Source organism: Schistocerca gregaria, chromosome 1 (assembly GCF_023897955.1).
Source record: "Schistocerca gregaria isolate iqSchGreg1 chromosome 1, iqSchGreg1.2, whole genome shotgun sequence".
Classification (NCBI taxonomy): domain Eukaryota; kingdom Metazoa; phylum Arthropoda; class Insecta; order Orthoptera; family Acrididae; genus Schistocerca; species Schistocerca gregaria.
Window position 1 is genome coordinate 1,019,943,209 of NC_064920.1, and position 20,183 is coordinate 1,019,963,391.

Below are 20,183 nucleotides of genomic sequence, written 5' to 3' on the forward strand. Positions count from 1 at the left end.
TCTGTCTCCATACACGCATAAGCTATCTGCCAAATACGGGAAGCATCCCTTAGACTGCTGTTTTATGCGGGAAAATGAGAGAGGTATTTAACAGGAGTCCTTGGAGGAAAGAAAACATTTCCAGAAAATCTGTGGAGAAGGGTTAGAGGATGTGCATTTTTTGATTCACTGCAAAATGATTCTGTTGCGTAAAATCATAATCTCACTTTAGCTTAACATTCAAAAATTTCCTTACAAACTTCTAGGACTTGTAAAGGGGAGAGAGTACATAATAATTTCAATAGGAACCCATCTACTGAAACGTACCGTTTCCGTGCTGCAACTGAACGTTTGTCCTAGCTCTCTGACCTGATTCAAGCCTTATTTACGCGTCTGTGAGTGTTAGAGCAACATGGAGGAGTACACGTTTGCAGAATACCTATACACTATTATTCTGATTGGCGAAGCTCACGGTAATGGAAGAGCTGTTTGTCGCCTTCATGAAGGTCGGTCTCCACAACCACTGACTCCATCGCATTCACTTTTCGCCACAGTTTTGCAACGGTTTCGAGAAATGGTAGATTTACCGTCAGCAGGCGTGACTGTGGTGCTCCAAAGACACGCTGCATACCAGAACTGGAATAAGCTGTACTGCATCACGTTGAAGAGAACCCGTCAACGAGTAAGCGAGCAATTTATTTGCCTGTTACTGAGTGGAACTGTGAAACAAATGGTAACTGAGTTACGCCTTGTCAATTACTTGTAAAAGTGCTTGCTTTACCAACATGTTTACTCACTCCTCTGTACAATTCCTAGAAGTGTATAACGGGAATTTCCGAACAACCTGTACGTGAGGTCTTGAACACCGAGTCCGTTTGCGTGTGGAACAATAGGGGAAATGATTAGCAATGGAACGAAGTACTTTCCACCGTGAACTTCATATTTCAGTCCACGGTGTGTGGGTATACATGTAGAAGGCTGAAATGGTTCAAATGGCTCTACACACTATAGGACTTAACATCTGAGGTCATCAGTCCCCTATGTAGAAGGCTTGAGAGAGATTATTTATAAGTAAGAAAGAGATTTTAAACCCCATAGCATTTCCAGGGGAAGATGTGAACTATGAGCAAAATTTATTGTTTAGAGTAGATTAAGAGTGAAGACGTATACAAGTTGAAAGAAGCAGTGCTTGTTGAGAATTTCAAACGGCGTAATAGGCAACGACTGTGTAAAAGAGTGGCAAACAATGCAGCTAAAGACGAATGTGTGACTTTAAGACAAGAAATAGTGAAGGCAGTAGAGACAAAAGGACAGCCCAATAAAAATTCTGGGGGAAACAAAGGCGGAATCAAACGAGAAAATATAAAAATGCACGAAAGGACTCGCTCTGAAGGTAATACTGACATCTAGAGATCAGGCACAAAACGAATACAAAATGGGTAAGCAAAGAATAGTCAGAATAGACATAGTTGGCTGGAAAGTTGCACATGACAGTGGGAAAGACAGACGTCACCAACAGATACCTTTAGAAATAAGGGGAGCAGTTGTAAGGAAATTAAGACCGTAAATGACAAGAAAGGTAGGATAAAAGTTGGAGGAACATACAGGGTGTTTCAAAAATGACTGGTATATTTGAAACGGCAATAAAAACTAAACGAGCAGAAATAGAAATACACCGTTTGTTGCAATATGCTTGGGACAACAGTACATTTTCAGGCGGACAAACTTTGGAAATTACAGTAGTTACAATTTTCGACAACAGATGGCGCTGCAAGTTATGTGAAAGATATAGAAGACAACGCAGTCTGTGAGTGCGCCATTCTGTACGTCGTCTTTCTGCTGTAAGCGTGTGCTGTTCACAACGTGCAAGTGTGCTGTGGAGAACATGGTTTATTCCTTAGAACAGAGGATTTTTCTGGTGTTGGAATTCCACCGCCTAGAACACAGTGTTGTTGCAACAAGACGAAGTTTTCAACGGAGGTTTTATGTAATCAAAGGACCGAAAAGCGATACAATAAAGGATCTGTTTGAAAAATTTCAACGGACTGGGTACGTGACAGATGAACATGCTGGAAAGGTAGGGCGACCGCGTACGGCAACCACAGAGGGCAACGCGCAGCTAGTGCAGCAGGTGACCCAACAGCGGCCTCGGGTTTCCGTTCGCCGTGTTGCAGCTGCGGTCCAAATGACGCCAACGTCCACGTATCGTCTCATGCGCCAGAGTTTACACCTCTATCCATACAAAATTCAAACGCGGCAACCCCTCAGCGCCGCTACCATTGCTGCACGAGAGACATTCGCTAACGTTATAGTGCACAGGATTGATGACGGCGATATGCATGTGGGCAGCATTTGGTTTACTGACGAAGCTTATTTTTACCTGGACGGCTTCGTCAATAAACAGAACTGGCACATATGGGGAACCGAAAAGCCCCATGTTGCAGTCCCATCGTCCCTGCATCCTCAAAAAGTACTGGTCTGGGCCGCCATTTCTTCCAAAGGAATCATTGGCCCATTTTTCAGACCCGAAACGATTACTGCATCTCGCTATCTGGACATTCTTCGTGAATTTGTGGCGGTACAAAATGCCTTAGACGATACTGCGAACACCTCGTGGTTTATGCAAGATGGTGCCCGGCCACATCGCACAGCCGACGTCTTTAATTTCCTGAATGAATATTTCGATGATCGTGTGATTGCTTTGGGCTATCCGAAACATACAGGAGGCGGCGTGGATTGGCCTCCCTATTCGCCAGACATGAACCCCTGTGACTTCTTTCTGTGAGGACACTTGAAAGACCAGGTGTACCGCCAGAATCCAGAAACAATTGAACAGCTGAAGCAGTACATCTCATCTGCATGTGAAGCCATTCCGACAGACACGTTGTCAAAGGTTTCGGATAATTTCATTCAGAGACTACGCCATATTATTGCTACGCATGGTGGATATGTGGAAAATATCGTACTATAGAGTTTCCCAGACCGCAGCCCCATCTGTTGTTGACAATTGTAACTACTACAATTTCGAAAATTTGTCTGCCTGAAAATGTACTGTTGTCCCAAGCATATTGCAACAAACGGTGTATTTCTGTCGCTGCTCGTTTAGTTGGTATTGCCGTTTCAAATATACCGATTATTTTTGAAACACCCTGTATAAAAAGAGTAAAAAAGGGATTGGAACTTGAGGACAATATTATGAAACGGGAAGGCAAGGTAGATGAAGACGAATTATGACAGACGTCACATCAACAAGAATTTGAGAGTTCTGAATGACCTAAGATGAATCAAGGCTCCTGGAGTACACGATATTCCCTCAGTATTGTTCAGACTATTGTGAGAGCAGCCACTCCATAATTACTCTGGTTTACAAGACAGACAAGACAGGTGATATGCCCTCAGGCATCAAGTGGAATTACTTCTTCGGACTGGAAGTACGAAAGGTTTGACACATGTGAATACAGCTGTGGCGTCATTGTGAAAAGCCATGTTTCGAAAATACTGATACTAATCAATTACAAAAGCATGGAGTAACGTTTGGAAGGCGATTTGTAGAGTTTAGGAGGAAGGTAGGACCGCGTAAGCAATACTGACTTTACGACTTGCCTTACACTGAAGAAACCCTTACCTAAGTTACCCTGTATGCTGACGTATAGAAACATTTCACCTGTGTTGATTGGAAGAGCTATTTAAAAATTCAGAATGTAGCCGAGATAAACTGAATAAAGGTAAAACAAGTGCAGTGTTATTCAGCCAAATTAAATCTTGTGATCGAGCAACTAAAGTAGCAGATACATTTTTCATATTTAAAGTAAATGCCAACCGGAAATATCTGCAACAGCGTTTCTGGAAAAGAGAACTTTGTTAACAATGAATATAAATTTTGGCGTTAGAAAGAATTGGTGAAAGTAGTTCTCTTAAGTGTAGCTGTGCACGGAAGAGGAACGTGGACTATAAAAAGTACAGAAGAGAAAACAGCATTTAAACTGAGATAGGACTGAAGATTGCTGAAGGTGGGTAGATGGAATAAAAGATGAAGAGGCACCGGAAACAATTAAAAAGAAAAGAAATTTATGGCTCAAGTTGGCTAACGGAAGACGCCCTGAGGCAGTAAGGAAACGTCAATTTAGTAATGAAGTGCTGTGTGAGAGTACAAAAATTGTAGAGCGAGACCAAGAATTTACTACAGTCCACAGATTCACATGGATTTACTCGTATGTTGCAGTAGAGATAGAGAAATGGAGAGACGTGAATGAGGTAGACTAGCGTGGGGAGCTGTCACAACGACAGATAGACGGAAAGACATGCTCGATATGATACGATATTCCATTACGAACAACTTAAATTGGAAAGGACACACAGAAAATGTTATGGGGAAGGCTAACCAAAGGCTGCATTTTATTGGCAGGACACTTAGAAAATGTATCAGACCTACTAAGGAGACTGCCTACACCACGCCTGTCCGTCCTCTTTTAGAATACTGCTGCGCGTTGTGGGATCCTTACCAGACGGGACTGACGGAGTACATCGAAAAAGTTCAAAGAAAGGCAGCACATTTTGTACTATCGCGAAATATAGGAGAGAGTTTCACAGAAGTGATACAGAATTTGGCCTGGAAATCATTAAAAGAAAGGCGTTTTTCGTTGCGACGTGATCTTCTCACGAAATTTCAATCACCAACTTTCTCCTCCGAATGGGAAAACATTTTATTGACGCCGACCTACATAGGGAGGAACGATCACCAGGATAAAATAAGGAAATCAGAGCTCGTACGGAAATATACAGGTGTTCAACCTTTCCGCGTGGTATTCGAGATTGGAATAATAGAGACTTGTGAAGGCGGTTCGCTGTACCCTCTGCCAGGCACTTAAATGTGATTTGCAGAGTATCCATGTGGATGCAGATGTAAATGTAGACGGAAGAGCCACCAACAATACACAGCACATAATAGTAGCTAATTGAATGCCTAGAAAAGAAAACAGGAAATAAATCGACGTTTAACTGAGGATGAAGTGGACTGGTTCTTAATGTTTTCGCTCTCAGCAATCTACTCAGCTCCATCAGGTCTAATATGAAATTTATGCCTTGATGCGTATCATACCAAAGTTCATCGCCCATCTATTCACCAATGGTTGTGTGATCTTGAACACCTGCAGATCCAGCATCGGTATTATATCGATATAATTTTTCATATTTTGTCTGCAAAAATCTTTCATGGCTTATTAAGTCTCATAGAAATTACACGATTACACTTAACTCACTGCACTGTTATGCACCTTATATCTTTGCATCAACCATTGCCTGAGCTGCTCAGAAGTCTCTTTCCGTCTCTAGTGATGAAATAGCGCGGCAGCCGCAGGTTTTTATCTACAGCTGCCTTAGTATGAACTTATTAACACTATTTTGCAAGATGTTAATCCGGGAGATCGTTAGAGGGTTCAGTGCGCTGAGAGACCTGTAACCTATCGAAACCTAGATATACAGATTACTATTGTGGACGGGGTTGAGCAAGCCGAGCAAAGGAGAGGGAGGGCGTGGTCTCAAGCTTTTGCCAACCCTAGTCCAGGAGCGGGTTCCGCTAATAAGGTGAGGCTATGAAAGGTCGTTGCCACCGTCATGGTGGGCAGGGACATTTTGCCCGACATTGTGAGTCCAGCAGCAAGGAACGTTGTAACAGCTGACGCCAGAAGAGGGCACGGCGTGGTACCATTTCAGTGTTGCCGCGTCATTATAATATAGTTAAAGACGTGAGCAACAATTATCTCCTTTCGTTTCCTGTTATGTAGCCATGAGCCCTTGTGTAGTTTGTTGGACTCCGGTAGTAGTGTTTCGCCAATAATTCGTTGGTGCTGTTATAGTTACCGACACCTTTGTAAGCAACCCAACTTGAAACGCCCTAGGCATATCTTGCATACAATTAATGGTCAAACTTTTCCCCTCATTGGCCGTGTACGTATTTCTTGTGGAATGGCGAGATTCCTTGGCCTACAGGGGCTTTGTAGGCAGTGGATCTCAGTACCGAAATTTTACTGGGATACGATTTTGTTGGTCGAACTGACCTCTTGTTAGATTAAGCGTGCCGACTGTTTTATTTTGAATTTCTCCCTGAAGTGAAGTTCAGTTTGCGCCATCATTCTAAGAGGGTGATACCGTGTAATAACCATATTTATAGTACGACTTCGATGTTGCGTACCTCTCTCCCAGTCAAGCTCAGGGCTTGTTAGACATGTTCTGTAGTTTTCTCAGGGTGTAGACTGACAGATAAGTGTTACTAGTCGCATTGAATATCGTATTTTCTTGTCTGATCAAGTTCAGGTCGGACAGTCACCGTATCGGTTGGCCCCACCTGAAGTGAAAGTGGTGCGTGTGTTGGTTAACAGAATTCTCGAGGAGGGGGATATATGGCCGTCCACCTCACCATATGTCACGCCATTACTTTTCGTCTCGAAGGATTATGGAGGGGGGTTTCGGACGGTTCTGGACTAAAGTATTCGTAATCAAATGGTCACCTTGGAGTCCGTTCTCCTTCCCGATTTGCGTGGCAGCTTTTCTCTGTTTTCGGGTGCTCGCTACTCTTCGGCTTTACATTTGCATCAGGGTCACTACCAAATTCCTTTGGCTGAAGAGTCCAAGACGGCTACAGGTTTGTGTACCGACTGGAATTTATACCAGTTCAACCAGGTTCCTTTTGGCCTATTTACTACCGCTACAGTTCTTTCCAAGTTGCTTAATTCCGTTTATAAGTGTGGGCCCTCTTAATCTTAATTATTGAGTCCTTCTCAGTGAGGACTTCACTTTGTGTTTTTTCTACTATCTTATATGTGGTTGTAACGTTATGCTAATAGTCGTGCGCTACCTCCTGTCAGTCAATGGCTCGTTAGCCGACCAAACGCGTTAGCTTGGGGTTTAGTGCTCCACTCCGCGTCGCAGTTACTTATTTACCTCTCGCAAGTTTGTGCAATATTTTGGTTAGCAGTCGAATTTCCTGGTCGGTAACCTTATTCGGAACTATGTTTAAATTTTGGTCGCCACACAAGTTTCACTGATTTGACTCCGTTAACTCAATGAAAAATAATTTACATGTTTTTCTTGTTACTGTGACTTTGATTGTCGTGCGGCTCTATAGTAGCAGCCTGGCTCACTGCCTGTACTAAATTCTGTATTGCTCTGTTAATTAAGCAGCCATTTGTCTTTCCTTTGTTAGGACTTGGGTGAAATTTCCTAGTTGCTAGAGCAGGCGCCGCTTCTGTAACCAGAGCTAAGTATGCGCTTGATCGAACGGACTGGCGGGTGCAGGTGGTCCTGCACCATTTACTCATTTTGAGCGCACTACAGCTTGACGAGACAGAGTTGCATTGTACATCGATGTGTTTATGTCTTAATCATTGCGCGCCAACTGTGGCTCCCCTTTATTTATTTATGTTTTTATTTGTAACTCATGTGAATTGTTGACAGGTTAACAGGCTAATTCACCAATTTAGTAATTACTAGATTTATTTTCTGAAGTATATTTCTGCAAGTGTGGCTCGGTCAACTGAATGGTTAATGACTGAATGGATAATAGTCAAAATGGCTTGAAATTATTATTCTTGTTTCTATGCACTGCTGGTTTTTTAACTGGTCGAACACCTAATGTGTTCATTTAAGACCTGTCAATTTCATGAAAGTTGTCACTGCCTATTCGTACCAGTCAGGAGGCAAAATGGAAGGTCAGATTTGTCTGGTTATCTCTCTTGCACGCCTTGCATACCGCCGTTATCCGGTGGTATAGTAATTTCCTTATATGGAAGTTATTTTCGGAGTATACCTCTGTTTTAGATCGTAAATTTTTAAGTTCCCATTCGAGTAAGAATTTTTAGCTCTATTGTTGTACTCCTACAGTTTTCATTGGTTTATTGAATCTGTACGCTGTTAGTAAATCAGGTACAGTTATGTGATCTGCTTCTTAGTAGTTGATATCACAAGTGGTGTTTTTTCAATGAATCTTTCATAATTCTAAATAAAAATATAAAGAAAGTTCACAATATGAATAATGTTCACTCTCTCTTTGACCCTGTCCTTCTCACCACAGACAGCCTGACGAAGGTATTGCGTTCCAGGTGGTAGGGAATGTTTCAAAGTAACAGAAATTACTTGCCATGGTGAACAGGGGCACCAGTTGCAAACCTACCGACAGTAACGATGCGCGGGTCAATGTAACTGAAGCTCGCGTGCTCCGTACCAACCACGTGGGAATATAAAGTATAAACCCAGAACGCCTGGAGGCCCACCGAGAGCTATGGACCACAGGGGACCCCGTGAGGCACCAGCAGTAAGTCGCTGGCTGCACCACAAAACAACGCCTCCCTCCGGTCACCAGTGTCTAGGGGGCAGCACATCTCTTCCTGAAGACAGACTACTGAAGCCAAACCAGGAACCACTGCGAACAGTTACCATCGATAAGAGGTGACCGGGGCTTGCGCCGAATGCTTCAAATGGCTCTGAGCACTATCGGACTGAGGTCGTCAGTCCCTTAGAATACTTTAACTAACCTAAGGACGTAACACGCATTCATGTCCGAGGCAGGATTCGAACCTGTCACTGTAGCGGTCGAGCGGTTCCAGACTGACATGCACCGACTGCGTGTAGTCCATCACTTCAGTTATCGTCGACGTGCCACTGGAAAAGCCGAGAAGTTAGATTTCGTTGAGGGCAACAGTTCTTCGAGTGCTTGATTTTCCCGTTTTAATCCGGCTCCCGGGAGTTCGTTGGAGCCTATATCTCAGAATTGCATTTAGTTGGAAAGGTGACGTTAATTTCTCATTGTCCCTACTGTACTCTCTAGTTAATTGCAAGGTAATAAAGAAGCTGTTTGTAACATGTTCCGGGCTCTCCTCAGTTAGTAACAAAAAGGTGACATTAATTTCTTATTGTCCCTACTGTACTCTCTAGTTATTTGCAAGGTAATAAAGAAGCTGTTTGTAACATCTTCCGGGCGCTCCTCAATTAGTAATAAAAATATGGATTTTTCACTACACTTTCGCCAGACGAATGCGTCAGTTATGGCCTTACAAAACTTGCATAGAATAATGACCTATATAACATAGTAGTCTAACGTTTTAGAAGTTTCCATCTGATTATTTTTGCTACAGTGCAATAGAGTATATTGATTACATTTACAGATCAATAGCACCAGCGGTTCTGAGGTATCAGGCATCGCTCACTCTGGCATCCAGTCGATCGTACAGATGACAATACTATCCAGGGATACGTTCCGCAACGTCTACTCGAAATGTGTAAGTTGATCTTGTAACACCGTAATTAATTTTGTAAATATTTTGTAGTTATTACTCCTGTTTAATGTCAAGTATTTTCTTTTTTTTTTTACTATGAAGTGTCTTTGACCTATTGTAATGAAGTGAAAAGTTCTGTAAAATGTTTTCTCTTTGCCATTTAAATTCTTTGTATTAATTGAAGGAAAATGTTACATAAATGTGTGGCTTTTGTATTGACATGTTAATGTATTGAAATATTTAGGTTTTATAAAAGATGTTTCTTTACAACTACGAGGGTTGTTTTTAAGTAAGGGCCGTTTTTATTTTTAAAAAAAGAGACAAATACTTTTGTAAAAAAACTTTTATTTTCTGATTTTACACACTTTTACCTATTTTTCTACATAGTTGCCTTGTTTATTTAAGCAGTTGTCATACCATACAACTAAGTTTTTAATTCCCTCTTCAAAGAATTCGGCCGCCTTCTCCGACAGCTAAGAGTTCACGGCCGCTTTCACTTCATCGTCGTCATTGGAGCGCTGCCCGCCAAGATGGTGTTTCAGGTACCGGAAAAGGTGAAAATCGCTAGGAGCAAGGTCGGGGCTGTATGGTGCATCGTCCAAAACTTCCTAGCCAAAAGAATCAATCAAATCCCGAGAGATGTGAGGCCTGGGGTTATCGTGCAGGAGCAAAACTCCTTTTGTCAGTATGCAGCGCCATTTGTTTTGAATTGCTCTGCGGAGCTTCTTTAGAGTTGCACAGTAGGCATCTGAGTTGATTGTCGTTCCTCGTCCACTAACAAAACACCGCGCCGGTCCCAGAACAGACTTGCCATAATCTTGCGCTTTGACAGCGTCTGTTTGGCTTTGGCCTTGACGGGTGAGGTTGTGTGTCGCCATTCCATCTATTGTCGCTTCCTTTCGGGAGTGATATGGGATACCCATGTTTCATCTCCAGTGACAATTTGACTTCTTCCTCTTAACGAATCAAAAACTCCAATGAAGAGGCAAATCTCTTCCCTTTGTCGTCCTCTGTGAGCAGTCTGGGTACCCACAGAGAACACAGTTTCTTAACGTTTAGGTTTTCAGACACAATTTTGTACAAAACCGATCTTGAAACTTGTGGAAATTCCAAAGAAAGAGTGGAAATTGTGAATCTTCCGTCCTCACGAATCTTTGTTTCGACTGCAGCCACCAAATCATCAGTGATCACAAAGGGCCGGCCTGAGCGGTCTTCGTGATGGACGTTTTGACGGCCATTTTTAAACTCTCTAACCCATTGACGAACTTTACCTTCACTCATTGCATTCAAGCCATAAACTTAACTGACGACGAATTTCTGCAGCTAATAGGCTTCTCGCGGTCAAAAAACGTATCACTGACCGTATCACATACGCGGCGGCCGATTCAATAATCGTAAACATTATAAAGCAGCACAGCGATGCGTACAAGTCAGCTACAGAGCTGCAACTTGCATCAGTGTGAACGGGAAGGATCCCGGCAAGTGGCACGGTGGCTTGTTGCGGCGTCCACGCGAACTACGCGACTATACGCGCGAACTGCCCTTACTTAAAAAACAACCCTCGTAGTACAAAGCTGGTTCATACCTAGGGAGTGCACCGTATAAAATGAAAAGCAACAGTAATTCCCATTTGTAACGGAAGTGAGTTGGCGCGCGAGAAAATGTGGTTGGCGCGGGCTAAAAGGTGGATGTGGCGCTCAGTCTGGGCGCCCAACGAGAGAGCACAGCCAGTAGGCAACTAACTACTTGATAAAGCTAGTCTGAGCAGCAAGTGAGTGAGTAGCGCAACTTCCGAAGGTGGCATCCAGTACCTGGATTAATATGGAAAGGCCTCGGGTGTGTGTACGGCTCTAAAATGGTGCTCTGTTTTTGGAAAAGGCTCTAAAGATGGTAATTTCGTCGCTAAAAAGAAAGTAATAGAGCAAATTATATCCAGAGGAAAGACCAGGTATCCACCATGAACTCGCCACAAATATTGTGCCATCACTTCTGCAACTCTAAGAGCTCAGATTCATGTCGAAGTATGAACCAGTACATTTAAGTGTTGCTTAATTTGCAATAATAAGGCAAACTATGTTAAACTGTGGGGCCGACCCTTGAATTGATTCCTCTCATCATGCCTCTTAGGATCCATTTCACATAATTACTAACATCCTAGTATCCTGTATGTGAAAAACGTTTGAAAATGAGTGATTGTTACTGTTGCGTAATTTTGAATGCAACAAGATATATAGAAATACTGTGCGTTTCACTGAAATCAAGGGAGGTAGTTAATATATCATTTATGAAAACCTCCATAATGTCTGATTAGTTATAATTCAAAGTATTTGTGCTTCAGAGATTTACTGCATTTAATTCTGTCACTGAAAATTACTGGTTGTGTTAATGACAGAAGGAAGAACGATATTTTGAGGTTAGTTAAAGTAAACTGCATTGAAAGTCATACTTAAGGACCTGTATAAAAGATCAATGGCATTACCTGTTTTAAAAATCCTGCAAGGTTATGAAAGAATAATACCAAAATTTCCATCCCACAGTTTGTCTCAGAAAAGTGTGTTTAGTTTGCTTTATAGAAATGGAAAGTTAAAGGGTCCTCACTTTTGTGTTGCTTAATATGAGAAAACATTCTTGAACAACGAGTTTACTAATTGCATTTTGAAGGCATTCTATAGTTTTGTGTGCTTTGTGTAGTAAAATTTGGAAAGACAGTTTGATGGCCCCCACCTATGCCTATGAAAGTTAAAGTTACGGTAACTGCTGTCATCCATTAAAATTTGAAACAATATTACTTCTTAATGAGTGTAAAACTCTTATAGCAAGTGACTTTTAATTACAGTTGTACTATTTGGAAAGTAACTGTTGAAATAGGATTTAGTCCATGTCCAATTTCTGGTTTAGTACTGACTTTTATAACTTTTGGTGATCACATAATTCATATATAACAAAGTAATTACTATTCAGAAGAAATAACCCGTTAACGGTTTCTGTGAGAACTTGCATATACTATTTATTGCTGCTAGCATCACTGTACCACTTGTATGGTTATGGTAGAGTTCATTGCACTTACCTGGGAAAGAGGTAATGGTAGCTTTCCTTTACCAAAATTCAATACAGATTCTTTAATGGTAATGTTTCATATTACTATGCCTAAATAGGCTGGCGACCTTATTTTATTTCAGGTAAGTAAACTTGGTTACTTAAGCAATTTTCCAAATTTCAATCTTTGTACTGTCATATTAGACTCAGGTTCAATAATCCAAATCCATTAGGTAGCTCACGGACAAATTACATAAATCCTCCCAGATGGTAACATTTACTGCAACGTAATACCATATTCGGTAATACACGTTGTGCCAGTGTAACAAGCGGCGCAGTATAGTGCTGTATTTGGTTTTTCCCGCTGCTGGGCAGTAAATCTGCAAGAGTTATTCGTCTACGCGTCGCACGAGTTATTTGTCGTCCCATCGTACACCACAAGTCTGGAGTTCGGTCTGGTCAGGAAGGTTGCTGCAGGTCTTGCACATCACGTTGAGTTTCACGGGCAGTGTGGTTATCCTGTTGGAACAACACATTACCTTCCTGTTGCAAGAACGGCAAACTAGCCAGTGTGTCTTGGAAGAATGCGCTCAGGGGGCTGATCTCATCACGTATACATTATTTGTGCTAAGGACCATCACTTGCCTGTAGCCAGAATCTGCTTTCATCGCTGAAGGCCACGGTGCGCCGTTGCGTCTTCCAAATGATCCTCTGACGGTAGCAGTCTAGCCGTGATCGTAGATAATGCCGCATGATTGGAAGACGGGCTAGAGGTGTGCGTGCCAGCAGAACCACTCCTAATAACTGGTTCGTAACAGTTCGTGTTAACACGTGTGGTCTCACAAGCCCTCTTACCTGTGCGTTGGTAGCAGTTCGATTGCCCACTGCTGGCGTCACAATAAGACGATCCCGTCGTGCGTCTGTGCTGCATGCACGTTCAGAACCTCGCCTACCAATGTGAGAATGTTCAAGTGACACTGATGTCAGCGTTGTAGCACTACTGACGCATGACGTCCAACTTGTGTGGCAATTCAGTGAAAGGACCATCCCACCACTCGAGAAGGCCATATTTGACACGTTTCAAACTCGCTCAAATATCTGTAGGAACCGCGAATGCATCTCTGTGTCATGGTTGCCTTCGATTTCCCACGTTCTGGCAGTAGCAATCTTCATTAAAGGGTAGACAGGGATGGCATCTGGTAGCTACGCCACTACACTGTCTGTTGGCGGACGGCGCTGAAACAATTATCTCCCAGATGGCATATGCCGTCGCCGGATCAAAATCGGCGTAGTCTATCCATGTGAACTAAATTTCTTTTTCCCGGCAGTGTATATACGGAAAGTTCCTTGCTTCGCGAAAGTTTGATGGATATTAATACACTCCTGGAAACTGAAATAAGAACACCGTGAATTCGTTGTCCCAGGAAGAGGAAACTTTATTGACACATCACATGATCACACTGACAGAACCACAGGCACATAGACACAGGCAACAGAGCATGCACAATGTCGGCACTAGTACAGTGTATATCCATCTTTCACAGCAATGCAGGCTGCTATTCTCCCATGCAGACGATCGTAGAGATGCTGGATGTAGTCCTGTGGAACGGCTTGCCATGCCATTTCCACCTGGCGCCTCAGTTGGACCAGCGTTCGTGCTGGACATGCAGACCGCGTGAGACGACGCTTCATCCAGTCCCAAACATGCTCAATGGGGGACAGATCCGGAGATCTTGCTGGCCAGGGTAGTTGACTTACCTTCTAGAGCACGTTGGGTGGCACGGGATACATGCGGACGTGCATTGTCCTGTTGGAACAGTAAGTTCCCTTGCCGGTCTAGGAATGGTAGAACGATGGGTTCGATGACGGTTTGGATGTACCGTGCACTATTCAGTGTCCCCTCGACGATCAGCAGAGGTGTACGGCCAGTGTAGGAGATCGCTCCCCACACCATGATGCCGGGTGTTGGCCCTGTGTGCCTCGGTCGTATGCAGTCCTGATTGTGGCGCTCACCTGCACGGAGCCAAACACGCCTACGACAATCATTGGCACCAAGCCAGTAGCGACTCTCATCGCTGAAGACGACACGTCTGCATTCGTCCCTCCATTCACGCCTGTCGCGACACCACTGGAGGCGGGCTGCACGATGTTGGGGCGTGAGCGGAAGACGGCCTAACGGTGTGCGGGACCGTAGCCCAGCTTCATGGACACGGTTGCGAATGGTCCTCGCCGATACCCCAGAAGCAACAGTGTCCCTAATTTGCTGGGAAGTGGCGGTGTGGTCCCCTACGGCACTGCGTAGGATCCTACGGTCTTGGCGTGCATCCGTGCGTCGCTGCGGTCCGGTCCCAGGTCGACGGGCACGTGCACCTTCCGCCGACCACTGGCGACAACATCGATGTACTGTGGAGACCTCACGCCCCACGTGTTGAGCAATTCGGCGGTACGTCCACCCGGCCTCCCGCATGCCCACTATACGCCCTCGCTCGAAGTCCGTCAACTGCACATACGGTTCACGTCCACGCTGTCGCGGCATGCTACCAGTGTTAAAGACTGCGATGGAGCTCCGTATGCCACGGCAAACTGGCCGACACTGACGGCGGCGGTGCACAAATGCTGCGCAGCTAGCGTCATTCGACGGCCAACACCGCAGTTCCTGGTGTGTCCGCTGTGCCGTGCGTGTGATCATTGCTTGTACAGCCCTCTCGCAGTGTCCGGAGCAAGTATGGTGGGTCTGACACACCGGTGTCAATGTGTTCTTTTTTCCATTTCCAGGAGTGTATGATTTACACACCTTTCCTCGTAGCTTTGAGCTGTAAACAATTCAAATTGTAGTCAACGGACAGAGTTTAATTTTTAAGGGGTGTTCACTTTTCAGCAATGTATTAAATCAGAGATTTTCGTACAGTGCTAGGTATCTTCAATGTTATCACGCTTATATAATTGTCTAATTAACGTCGTCAAGTGGAATAAACACTGTGAATCTTAGTATAGTTCCGCTTCCCGAGATAAACTTTGAATTAGGTACATACTAAAAATAACATGCTGCATGCTAATGTCATTGACACCATTTGAAACATTCATACATGTCAGTATCCTTGCCTGCAAAGATACAGAGCATAGACGTCGTTAGCCGAGTAATAAAACTGCGTTTCACAACTTCGCAAATTACGCGCCTCCTATCAAGTAATGGCATGTTTCGTAACTGAAAACGAAAGAGACAAACTGTTTTGTATCCCGCAACGAAACCTCGGACAATGCTTTATTAAGGGCTAGGGAAATAGATTCTGTTTCAGTGCTCTGTAACCTATACATGCCCCAATTAATTCATTGTACCAGGAAGCTCCTGCGAATGGGAACTAGTCTCTTGGCTCGAGTCACTCGACTTTGCGCAGCAACTATGGTAGTCGACTGCGTTTTCTTAAAACATTAACAGATACATTTCCCGAAAATGTCACTTACAGGATACGCATTCAGTGGCCGCACTCGTTTTGCCTTGAGCTTCATTTTCCTTTTACCTCTTACGTAATCTTACGTAACGGCTATGGAGGAGACAAACCACTGGGAAGTTTGGTCCTTCTTCATCCGCCGAATGTTACACTCATTATAGCCTCTATCTCGCGGTTGCATTAAATGTTCCCATTAGTGTACTGATCGCCTAAATACCAGCACTGTCCACTGGAGTCAAGGAACATACTCAATCTGATCAAAAATATAAGGCCTTGGGCATTAATATGGGATATGTAACACGTTCTAGCATTAACCAAAATTCATGAGCCCTGTCAATTAGGGCCTCTTTCGAAAACAATGGAAGAAGTTAATGAAAACATTTATTGGTACCAACGTGTAAAGCATACCAGACATCAGAGACCGCCCAGAGGGTTGGCGTCACATGAATGGCATTCGGGAAAAACTGACTATATTCTTCGCAAACCGACTGTCCTCATAAAATTATAAAGGAAAATTTGATACGTGCATTCTGCCAGTAACAGTACGGACTTGAAACAATGGCACCGCAAGCTGGACGAGAGCTGTCAAAGAGAAACAGAGAGAACAATGCTTGGAACGAGTCTGAGAGGATAAAGAACGAAAAAAGTAAAGAGAACAACGCCCAATGGCGTCGTCGAGCCGACAATGTGACTGAGGTGATGTTGGCCAGGAACAACGTAAAATAGATCGAAATACAGATGCATTGGCGTCCGATGGAGTCGTTACCCAGCTAAGATCTAAATGGAAATATTTGGAAGGAGCTTATCACCGACTGATGATATCTTGAGGCAGAAGAAAAAGTGTCCACTCTTCGCCTTCATGACGCCTTCATGTCCGCTGGGGGCACTTTTAATAAGAGTCCATTTTTATTCAAGAGACGAAATCAGAAAAGGTACTCACGTTGAAGTTTGGAGTTTAGTCGACGTTTCAACACATCTCTAACGTGCTCTATTGGAGTCAGGTAGGAACTTTGGTAAGGTCAGTTCATTTGAGAAATGCTGTTGTCCTCAGACCATGACAGGTGCACTGTCCTGCTGATGCAATCATCGTTACTGAACTGATGGTGTATGTCATTGGCAAACGCCATCTTTCCTTCCTTGAATCGCTTGCTCCAAGGATTGAGTCTTGGTCTTCTTCTGAAGCTCAGCAGCAAGAGTGGGGCTTAGGGCACTTATAGGGGCCACACCTTCTTCACGGTCAATGGCATTATGATCAATGGAGCGGATTTCGTTTCACGGCCTCCGGATCGTTCCTTTTTGAATTACCCTAACATCTCTGGTCAAGAATTTATCTTATTTGATTGTGATTGTTCAATGATTTCAACTGCTATGTAGGCTATTAGTTTTACTACGTGTACTTTTTTCCTTATGTTGAGCGTTATATTTTGCACGTGTTGTACCCTCTTTCACGTCGCCCTTGCACACACACACACACACACACACACACACACACACACACACACACATGCGCGTGCACGCACGTACGAATTCGCAGTTTTTTTCAATCCTTGGTCTTAATTTATCATCAAGTTTCTTTCCTTTATGTTACTTTTCCCGACTTAGCTTCAAAATTTTCAATTACTGGACGGATATGTCATGAGAACTAACTGTAAGATGAACCTATTATTTATTGTCATGCACTACTGTACGTGAACACGAAGAATTGCTTATTGCTCTGAAAGGTTGAGTGATCATAACTACGCAAGTAAATTCCAAACCACCACCTAATTTACGAATGTAATGTAAAACGCACCTAGCTAATAGGCCCTTTAGTGCTGTTTCTGTAAATTTCTCTATGTAGTAAATGTCGATTTAGTATTTAGGTTTGTTTTACTGTTTAACAGTGAAAATGTTTGTTCAACAAACGCTGGAAAATAGGAAAAAATATAAATGCAAATGCTGTCAAGTATCATAATGTATTGGTTATAGAAAGACCTACTGGTAAGCACTACCTACAACTGAAAATCTTCGGCTGATCTAAGAGTGTTCTTTGTACACTGTAATACAGCGCAAAATGTTATGTTCAGTACCATTCCTCAGTTTAAGTGGTAAGTCGAAGAAAATAATTACTTAGACTGTACATTGTTATATTGTGTTCTTACTAATCAACTTCAGCTTTAAAATTTTCAATTACTTTCCTATTTTTCTGTCAAAGAAGACATTTACTCTATATTTGCACCTTACTCTCCATGTGTAGTTCGGTTTCAGAGTTGGAATATTGTCAGTTGACTTATTTCTTGTATTTCTCCAACTTCCGTTAAAATATTTTACTGCCGTTCCGCCAACTGGAGTGGCTAATATTGTCAAAGGTTCATCTACCATTAGAGATGGCGGGAGCAGTTGAGGCCGTGCCTGGAGTTTACAGATACGTGTCGCCTCAAATTCTGAAGGCCTTTCTCTGCTCAGTATCTGCTGCGCTGTTACGTGCAACTATGATTCGCTGCAGCACGGGAATCCAGCATCTTTCTACTTGAAGGTTTCCTTCTTCTTAGTTAAAAGTGTTGCTCTGTTTGTGAATTTCTATGTCTATGAACAAACGAGCGTGGTAGCTCTTCTCCACAGGGAGAACAACCGTGTCAGCGAATTCAGTGCTCCAAAATGTGTCCATATCCTTCAGAATGTAGCTTTTCCTTATGTGCAGTAAAGGGATCATATTCAAACTGTGTAAAAGACCTCCGTTGGACAATAACACCTCCTCCGTAATTCGCTGCTGGCACTGAAGGTAATGGCAGGCAATGGTCCTCCGACATACGCCAAACCAAAACCCTTTCCATCTGATAGCGTGTTTCGTCACTCCAAATCATTCATTTCCAGTCATCCGCCGTCCTTTTAGCGTCACTCTTTGGACCACCTCAAGGTTCACTTTGCGTTAACTACAGAAATGTTTCTTGACTACAGAAATGTTTTCCTTATGTGGAGCTGCCCCATCACTGAGCATTTCTTAACAGTCGATACTCAGTCACTGTGACAGGTAGACGACTTATAGCCCTTTGGAACTCACGACTGACTCCTTTCGCTGATTTCGTACAAGACCCTCCGCAATGCCGTGACTCTGTGAGGTCTGATTGGCCATTTTTTCGCTGTAGTTGTTCTATCGTGTTTCCACATCACTAACAGCCAACTTGGGCAGCTTTAGATGGAACGTAATTTGTCTGATTTAATTATCGGTCACCCGGGTTCAGAGCCAAGTCAGTTTCCTTATTACAGACAGGTGGCAGGTTAGTTTTGATCAGGAAGAGTAAATGTTACCGATTTATTTATTACATACGAAGCAAATATCATGAAACATAAACATGCGTGGCTTAACTAACAGTAAAAATAAAGATGTTTTAAATATTACGTAGCTGCAGAGCAGAATTTGAACACTAATTTACAGTTTTTGCAGCCCCGTCTATGAGTGAAAGTCAGGATATGAGCAGCACTAAAAAAAGAGTGATATTAGGTCGATTAAGACAAGCGTTCACTAAACAGAGACTCCATACTGCAAGGTCTGAAGCTCAGTTTTGCGGCATGAGGCATGAGATCAGAATTTCCTGAATGGCTTCCTGGTGGATCACGATTCCTCCTACTTAGGTGTTATCAATGTGTCAAGATGCAGCATTCCAAAACGCCACGTTTAAAACGTAATTCCTTATTGGGGCCCTATGAGGGCTCAATTACTTTAGGGGAGGTCTCTCTCTCAGTCGTGAGCATGCATGCTGAGAACCAAACAGTTGTTAGCTTCAGATGTTCTCTATATGATCTGTCATTTCCTCGCTGCTCTCTCTCTTTGAATATAAAGAGGAGCATTTCGAGCGTCAGAATTTGATTTCTTCCAGAGAAGCCCTACAGGCAGTGGGTACTAACGCATCACGTTCCAACAGTAACTACATTCGCGGACTCGGTATGTTGAGGTGCTTACGAAGCTATAGCAGCAAGTAGAGTCACTCCAACAGTTTCAAATAGCGCTCCACGAGCTACTGCTGTCAATTTCTGAAATACACTCGCTGTGGGGCGTTCCAGTGGTGTTTCTTACTTCATTAGTTAGTTAATTCCATGTTCCATAGCTCACTTGAACGATTCTTTTATGGAACTAATGTGGAACGAGTCCTTTTCCCGGTTATGTACTCATTATTAGTGATAACATTTCTGTGAGATACCAATTTATTATTAAAAATTCTACACGGAATAGAAGGACTTGTCCTGGATACAGAATTTTAGATTATATTGGAAACGTGTTTTGTTCCCTGTCATATACTATTAGGAAAATGATCAGTTATTAGGAAAATAATTAAAACTTTTTATTGGTACATACTGAACTCTTCTCTGGGACACTGACGACTTCAGTAATAGGTAACAAAGATCATGTATTCCTCTAATAATCACTATCGTTCTCAAATAGTGATGGATTACTTATGTACTTATAATTCCT